This window comes from Nicotiana tabacum, chromosome 10 (genome assembly GCF_000715075.1).
Source record: "Nicotiana tabacum cultivar K326 chromosome 10, ASM71507v2, whole genome shotgun sequence".
Classification (NCBI taxonomy): Eukaryota; Viridiplantae; Streptophyta; class Magnoliopsida; order Solanales; family Solanaceae; genus Nicotiana; species Nicotiana tabacum.
In genome coordinates this window covers 121,925,637-121,935,058 of record NC_134089.1, presented here as the reverse complement: position 1 = coordinate 121,935,058, position 9,422 = coordinate 121,925,637, and positions in this window count along the sequence as shown.

The following is a 9,422-nucleotide window of genomic DNA, read 5'->3' as shown; positions in this document are numbered from 1 at the left end:
TTGGAGTCTTTCTATCCGGTATTTCACGTATTTATGTTACGAAAATGCATTGGCGATCATACCCGAGTGGTGCCCATGGATGATGTACAGATTATGAGGACTTGTCATACAAGGAAATTATGGTTTCCATCCTAGACCAACAAATCCGTAAGCTACGAAATAAGGAAATAACATCCGTAAAGGTTTTATGGAGAAGCAAGAAGATGGAAGAGATAATGTGGGAAGCAGAGGAAGAAATAAAGTCTAAATACACCCACCTATTTCAAACTGAAGATATGGCTCGAGGTGGGATACCTCAGCACAGCTCTATTTAGGCCAGTAGGTCATCAAGTAAGCTCTTATTGTTGACTTTCAGAATTTATAATAGACAGATGTGTGAGGCCAAGTATGGCATGTATAGCATGTTTTCTGGATGCGTGCAGGGTGGTTTTAGTCTAGTGTACGGAGGAGACTCTGGCAAAAAAAATTCTAAAGTATCTAAGAGTAGACATACGAGGACGAATGTTTCTAAGGGGGGAAGGATGTTACATCTCTCACTTTTTGTACGTTAAAGTTTCGTCTTTAGTTAATTAACGTAGACTCGGGGATGAGATTTTCTTGAGATTATAAGCATTATGCTATTTTTTTTTTTTGGTTAATGCATTATGATATTTCAAATACATGATGAGTAAATTCGTGAAGGATAGAAGGTAAGCAAATAGAAGAAAAAAGTTTCGTTGAAGGTTGCCAATTTGGGATAAAATACGGGCCGAGCGATAATAACCGATATTTATTGACTAGTACTATGCAAGGTACCATATGACCGTGATAGTATGATGTATAAAGTGTATTAAAAATAAATAAATAGAATTTTAAGTAATTTGAGACAATTCTTAATTATGTGGGTAATTGATTAATTATCGGGTAGCAGGATATTACCTAATTAATAACTAAATTATGAGATAAGACAACCCCTCCCCCCCCCCTCCATTCATTCTTTCAACCAAAAATCCAACGTTAGCAAGCTTTCAACCAAAACTTACAACCAGAACATCTTCAACCAAAACTTTCAACCAGAACATTAGCAAGCTTTCAACAAAACATCTTTCAACCAAAATCCAACGAGAATTATTGGAAGCTTAACAACGTACGAATATTGCAGTTCTAAAGGAGTGTGGTGTAATCTTTTCCAAGAATATGATATGGATTTCCCCTACTCCAGGTTTGTTAAGGCTAAGCCCTTCTTTCATTTTGGCACGGTCTCGTAATTACACGAGTTTGAGAACGAAGTATAAAGAAAATTCATATCCCGGAATTTACGCATATTTTTTCTAGTTTTGTAAGTTACAATATTCCCTTTATTGGGACTTCATATTTATTTGAGTATTTCCTTTTTTCCAATAAAGAGAGCAGAGAGTTTATATATACAGTATTACAATATTTTCATTACCATCGAGCTATAATCGATGGGAAGGCCCCTATTGGGCAACCTCTAATCAGATGATAAGTTATATACCGAGCCTACTGTGGTTGAGCGCCTATGAGAAAGCCCAGAATGGCCGACATACAGAGCCTAGTATGGCCGAGCGCCTATGAGCGAGCCTACTACAGTAGAACAGTTATAAGTACCGAGCCTTATAGGCCCGCACATCTATTTTACTTACTATATTGAGAGAGTTGAGTCAGTATCATCAGGTAAGCATATCTTCAGATCATCTTTGACTCCCAACTACTTTTAGTTATTATATTATCAATTCAGTTTCGACTTTCGGTTATTCTATTGCCTTTCATACTCGGTACATTATTTCGTACTAATGTCCCTTTTGCTGGGGATAATGTATTTCATGCCTGCATGTCCTGATAGACAGCTGGATAGACCTTCCCAGTAGACAGAGTCATACATCAGCTTGGGTTGTAAGGTCCACTTCCTTCAGAGTTGACGGGTCTAGAAGTTTTGTGTACATCTTGTGTATATATGTAGATAGGTTATGGGTAGGTCTGGGCCCTATTCCGATCACAGTCCATCTATCAGTAGAGGGTTGTAGACATATCCTATCAGTTAGTGCAGTATGTTGGGCTTGTAGGCCCTGTACGCATATTTTGTTGGCTTGTCAGTTATAGTAGTTATGACGGCCTTGCCGGCCCAGCTTTATGTTGACATTTAGTCAGTGTTAGTCTCTATTCAGCTTTATATTTTGCTTCGCAAATTGTCTTGTTATGTGACCCCTGGCCAAAGTATGACATAATATGTCCAGAGTTCTCGAGCTGCAAGTTGGTACGCAAGGATGTGTGAAGCATTGGGTGCCGGTCTCGCCCCCAGGGTCGGGCGTGACAGAGCACCTGAGTCATTTTTATTTACTGATTGGGTAACATTGTACTAGATTAGCTTTTAAACATTAGATTTTCTTAACTTAATCAAGTATTATGAATTCTATCTTAGTTTCTTCCTTAATTTTTACATTTTTTATGAGTAGCTAAACCCGTAGCTGGGGTTGTGACCCAATCCTAGTATGGGTACTTAATGGGTGATTGATTTAGGGCTTATTTATGATTGTGTATATGATACTTAGCCTAGTTCTTGCTTGAATTTGAGAATTGATGGTTGCAAATATTGATTCATGCCTAATTGACTTAGTCACTACTTGAGAAAGAAAGACTAAGTCTAGGAAAACTTGGCTAATAAGAAATTTGGGTGAACTCAAGAAATTGATAGCCCCAATTAAAAGGTTAAATCTAGAGATAGTAAGATCCGACTTGAGCATATATCACTTGTTTTGTGAAATACCCATTTGGACTTGAGAAAGCCAAATTGGGCAAAATCACTCAAACTACCGAGAGATATAGAGTGAGTAATCGCGTTTGATTGCAATATTGTATCCCGATCAACCAAACATTCCCTAAAGCTCTCAACCCGTTAGGTATCTATCTAGGCGAAAGTTACAACCCTAGATCTTTTATAACCTGAAAAACAATAATACCAAAAACATTGTCTCTTAGCTTTTCAATCACAAGCATTTAGCATGCAAACTAGAAGTAGAAAAGAAACAATTGAATATGTGGAAGTGCAATCTTGGGCACGTCATACACTAGACTAGGTATATACTTAATCCCACAGAAAGCTCTCTGTAGAATTGACCCCGACTCATGTTGGGAATTTATAATTACATCGATCGCCTCACAATCCCAATTAGTGGTGTGAGTTTTGGTGACATCACAGACCGAACAAGAAGAACCTCAACACGTCATTAACATGATAATTGGAGGGGTTGATATTCCCCAAGGGCCAATGATAAAGCGCACTAAAGTATCCATCACGAGGGAAAAGCTCACCCGAGATTACATCCCGGAGGGAACCATTTTGTTCAGCGATGAGGATGCCGAGGGTACCGCACAACCTCATAATGATGCACTGGTAATATTCGTACTTATCAATAAGTCTCAAATTAAATGTGTGTTGTTTAATCCGGGTGGCCATGGGTTCATAACATGAGGGCGGTACCCTCAACACTAAACTAAAGTTTCCTACACTAGGAGGAATCAAGATGGTCTACGGAGAGCAGCCAGCCGCAAAGGAAATATTTGAATTCGACGAGGTGATCTCGCTGCCCGTGGTCTCGACATCAAAGAACACGGAGCCGACCAGGAAAGAAGAAATTAAATAGAAATCACTGACATCGTCTTCGACCGAGCCAAAAGAGCGAGGAGTAGACGAGGAGGATGATTACAGAGTTCCTAGATCGTTCATAGCTCCTAATGACACCAAATCGACGGTCGATGAGCTGGAGTAAGTCATATTGATTGAAAACTTACCCGATCAGAAGGTATACCTGGGCACGGGGTTAACTCCCGAGATCAGGAGAAAACTCATTGAATTTCTTATAGCTAACATGGATTGTTTTGCTTGGTCCCATCTTCACATGATAGGGATCCCGCCGGAGGTAACCATTCATAAGCTAAAGCTGAACCCGAAATTCCATCTAGTTAAGCAGAAAAGGAGATACAGTCCGAGTTTAAGCATACATTCATCAAGGACGAGGTATCTAAGCTCCTTAAAATAGGATCCATTTGAGAAGTTAAATATCTAGGCTGGTTAGCTAACGTAGTGGTAGTACCTAAAAAAGGAAATAAGTTTAGAATGTGTGTGGATTATAAAGATCTGAATAAGTCATGCCCTAAGGATTCTTTTCCTTTGCCTACTACTGATCGGATGATCGACGCAATGGCGGGGCATGAGATACTCAGTTTTCTCGATGCATATTCCGGGTACAACCAAATTCGGATGGACCCGGGCGATCAAGAAAAGACTTCCTTTATCACTAATTCGGCACCTATTGTTATAACATGATACCATTTGGATTAAAGAACGCTGGTGCAACCTATCAACGCCTAGCAAACCGGATTTGGAGTCGGATCCGGTAAATAGATAGGAAAATCAATGGAAGTTTATATTGACGACATGTTGGTCAAGTCCCTGCAAGTAGAGCACCATTTGAAACATTTACAGGAAACCTCTGACATATTGAAGAAATATAATATGAAGTTGAACCTGGAAAAGTACGCATTCGGAGTCGAATCCGAAAAATTCCTCGAGTTCATGTTATTCAATCGAGGGATAGAGATCAATCTCGACAAAAATAAAGCCATAGAAGACATCAACATGGTAGACAATGTCAAGGCCATTCAGAGACTAACCGGGCGTATAACCGCCCAGGGCCGGTTTATTTCAAGGTCCTTGGACAAAAACCATCGGTTCTTCTCACTGCTCCAGAAGAAGAATGACTTTTCCTGGACTCCGAAATGCCAACAAGCTTTGGAAGAACTCAAATGGTACCTTTTGAGTCCGCCCCTGCTCCACACTCCAAAGGCGGATGAACAGATGTACCTTTACTTGGCGGTTTCCAAAGTGGCGGAAAGTGGAGTCTTGGTCCTGGAAGAGGAAGGTACGCAATTTCCTATTTACTATGTTAGCAGAACTCTAGACGAGGTCGAAACAAGGTATTCTCACCTGAAAAAATTGGCGCTTGCTTTGTTAAGCACCTCTAGAAAGTTAAAATCATACTTTCAATGCCACCATATGTGTCGTAACCTCTTACCCACTGAGGAACATCGGGCACAAACCCAAGCTTTCGGACCGGTTGGCCAAATGGAACGTCAAAATCAGCGGGTACGATATCAATTATCTACCCCGAATCGCCATAAAATCTCAAATTTTGGCAGACTTCGCGGCCGAATTTATGCAGGACTCAGTGCCCGAAGTCGAAAGGGAATTATTGCTAATCGTAGAGACTACCTCGGGAATTTGGACCCTTTTCACGGACGGTACCTCGAACGCAAAGGGGTCCGGGCTCAGTATCGTGTTGAAATCACCTACGTGGAATGTAGTTAGGCAGTCTATTAGAACTGCGAAATTGACTAAAAATGAGGCCGAGTATGAGGCCATGATTGTAGGTATCGAATTGGCTAAAAGCCTTGGGGCCGAGGTGATCAAAGCTAAGTGTGATTCCCTCTTCATGGTAAATTAAGTCAATATGACGTTCGAAGTGAAAGAGGAACAAATGCGAAGGTATTTATACAAGTTACAGGTAATGCTGCATCAATTTAGGAAATGTACCCTACAACACATTCGCCAAGATCAGAACAGTGAGGCTGATGCTTTGACTAACTTGGGGTCATCGGTTGATGATGATAAATTCAATTCGGGAACAGTCGTACAACTCATGAAGTCAGTGATAGAAGAAGCCACACCGAAGTAAACTCAACAAGTTTAACCTGGGATTAGAGGAACAAGTACATAGACCACTTGAAGACTGGGAAATTGCCCTTAGATCCCAAAGAATCGAGAGCCATACGTACCAAGGCTGCCAGATTTAGCTTCGTCGAAGGGGCATTGTTTAGGAGAATGTTCGATAGCCCACTAACCAGATGCTTGGGACCGGGAGATACTGAATACGCCTTGAGAGAAGTTCATGAAGGCACTTGTGGGAACCATTCGGGGGGCAGAGTCTTTGATTCGAAAACTAATCAGGGTCGGCTACTAATGGACTAAAATGGAGAAAAATGCGAAGGACTTTGTACGATAATGTGGCGATTGCCAGAGACACGCACCGATGATTCATCAACTGGGAGAGCTACTCAACTCTGTCCTGTCCCCGTGGCCGTTTATGAAGCAGGGAATGGACATCGCCGGTCCCCTACTGTGGGCACCCGATAAAGTTCAATTCATACTATTTATGACTGATTATTTTTCAAAATGGATCGAAGCTCAAGCGTTCGAAAAGGTCTGGGATAAAGAAGTTATTAACTTCATCGGGGACCATATAATATGTCGATTTGGGATATCGGCCGAGGTCGTGTGCTATAATGGGAAACAATTCATCGGCAGCAAGATAAATAATTTTTTTAAAGATCACAAGATTAAGAAGATACTATCAACAGCTTACCACCCTAGTAGGAACGGATAGGCGGAATAAACAAATAAGACCATACTTCAAACCCTAAAAAAGAGGTTGACCGATGCCAAAGGGAAATGGAAGGAAATCCTGCCCGAAGTCCTGTGGGCATATCATACGTCATCGAAGTCTAGTACCGGGGCCATTCCATCTTCGTTCATCTATGGGGCCAAATCCTTAATACCAGTCGAAGTTGGAGAACCGAGCATCAGGTTCCAATATGTGACTGAAGAGTTAAATGGCGAGGCCATGATCACGAGTCTGGAACTATTGGATGAAAGGCGTAAGGCCGCCCTAATCTGATTGGTTGTCCAAAAACAGCGGATAGAAAGATACTATAATGGAAGAGCCAACCTCTGACACTTCAAGATCGGGTACTTGGTATTGAGGAAAGTAACATTACACACCCGGAACCCGAATGAGGGGAAGTTGGGACCGAATTGGGAAGGACCATATCGTGTCATCAGAATTACTAGCAAAGACTCATACAAACTCGTAGTAGGAAATGGTGTGCAACTACCGAACAACTGGAACATGACACACTTAAAGCGGTACTACTGCTAAGGTACGATCTCAATTGCTCTTTAATCATGTTATGAATTAAACTAACACTTGCAGGCAACAACCAAGGATAAATGTGGCTATTAGGTCTAAAAGCACGCGTGGCACTCTTTTTTCCTTGAACCGGTTTTGTCCCAAAATAGGTTTTTTTGATAAGGTTTTTAACGAGGCAACAGTAAAATATGCTAACTTAGATTCAAAGACCGGTCTCAAACTAGAGTCAATGATGGTTCACTTCATGTCAATAATATACGATCCCTCTCAAGATCGACCTCAAATATTGGGGGTCATTACCCTCAGATTAAGGTTTTAGCAAGGAAAAAGGAAAAACTTTGTATGCTAGAAGCTAAGGCTTGGTGGTTAGGATTTACTGTAAGGGCCAAACAATCGTATGAACCGTGCTCACATAGTCCACTCTAGTCGATACAAGTTTTTATGCGCTTTCGATCATGTACTTTACACGTTGAGAAATGAAATAAAGTTTCAACTTGCTATCGCACATTTTCTTGCCTCTTAAATTTCGGATCCCAAGAGCCCATGAGATACCCCTACTAGGGGACTATCGAGCCCAAGGGATACCCCTATTCGGGGACTGTCGTCTGAAGAAAGTTTGGACAACTCGAGCTACCAGATCCCGGAGGCACCAAACCTATTAGGCAGTGTCCAAATACAAAAGGCTACGACCACCCGAAAAATGGCTCAGAGACATCTGAAGCCCGTACTCAAAAAGTAAGGCCTTTAAAAGAAATCGAAACCTGCTAAAAGGTTACCCTCAGCAAAAGCATCCTCTAAAATCACTTAAGCATCTTGAAAAAATATTCGGTCACACCGAGTTTTCAAAGCCTCGAGCAAATAAAGTTATATTGAGGACGGGCTCTGTTCGGACCTTTGAAAAACGACCGCCCCATGACTACATTTGATTCTATGCTAAGGCATTAAAAACATTAACATGAATAGAAATGATGAAATGATGCTGGAAAAGTAAAGACACAATCTTGACAGAAAAGAAAAATTTCATATATATATTCAGAAATATATTTACAAAGGCCCAATAAAAATGGACTCAAAATAAACAAAAAAATATACACGAGACAAAAACTTAAAAAGTACTAAGGCATCTACGCCTGGTCTTCACCAGGGGTCGACTCGTCACCAGAACCATCGGAACCCTCGGCATCTTTAGGCTCGTAAAGCTCCTTCGCCTCCATCTCGAGCTTTTTGGCTTCCTCGATCTCAGCCGACAAGTCAAAACCTCGAGCATGAATCTCTTCGAGGGTCTCTCATTGGGACACCCACTTCATATATTCGGCCTTTGCCTTCACGCAGGTCTTGGTTGCCTCCACATCGACCTTGTATTGGACACCATTTCTTCGGCATCAGCAGAGGTCGTGTCCAATTTGGACTTCACAGCCTCGTATTCTCTATCGATGGCGTCCTACTCTGCGATGGCTGAGCTCAGCTGTGCTCGAAGATCATCATTTAGTTGAGACCATTTGTCAGCTTTGTTCTTCGCCACCTAGAGTTGGTTCTCAACTGATGCCAGCTCTGCCTTAGCGGTTTCCTTCTCGCAATCCAGCAGGTCCATTTTGCTTTTCCACCCGTCGGCCACGGCCTGGACCTCGTTCATTTTGGCTTGTAGCTGATCGGTCAGGTCGATCTTCTATTGGACCTGCAAGGTTGTGTTGTTAGTCACCACAACTAGCTCCTCGCTTATAGCTTCAAAGACTTTTACCTTTTCAACCAGGTCGGCATGTTCCCGCTTCAGGGTTGAAGGTTCCTTCTAAACCCTGTCCAGCTCAGCCTGAAGGTCCTTGACAACCCCGTCCTGTTGCTCACTAAGATGCATGTACATATCTTTCTTTCGTACTTGCTCTTTGAGCTCGAACTCGAGCTGGTTGATTTCCAAGCAGGTACTGGAGGAAGCTCTCATGGTGAAGCACCGAGGCCTATAAAATAATGAAAACGGTAAGAGACATCAAAACTTTAGCAAAATTCACAAGGGAGTGTAAAAGTGTTGATGCCTTACCTGGTTCAACGCTTGTTGTGCCTCATTGAAGAGACTTGGAGCCCTCACCTCATTCATCTTTGCCTGGTCCTCCTCGGTCACCAGGCATTAAAAGTAGCTGATTATGCCCACCGGAGCGGATAAAAACCCAAGCATTCTCCGGGATCGTAAGAATAACTATTCTCTTACGGTTGGGGTCCACACTTAATGCGGGGAACTGCTTTACCAGTTGTGGGCTTGAACTCGACCCGCCAGTTTCCGAGGGTACATCCTTCTTCGAGATCTCCAAGTCACCCAACTCGGAAAAATCTTCCAAAGTGGACAACTTCACGCTATTGAAGAAGGAATGGAGAGGATCGTCTGCATCGTGAACCCCTTCGCTTGACTTTTCCTTGACCACTTGGACCTCTTCAAGCATGGACTTAGTG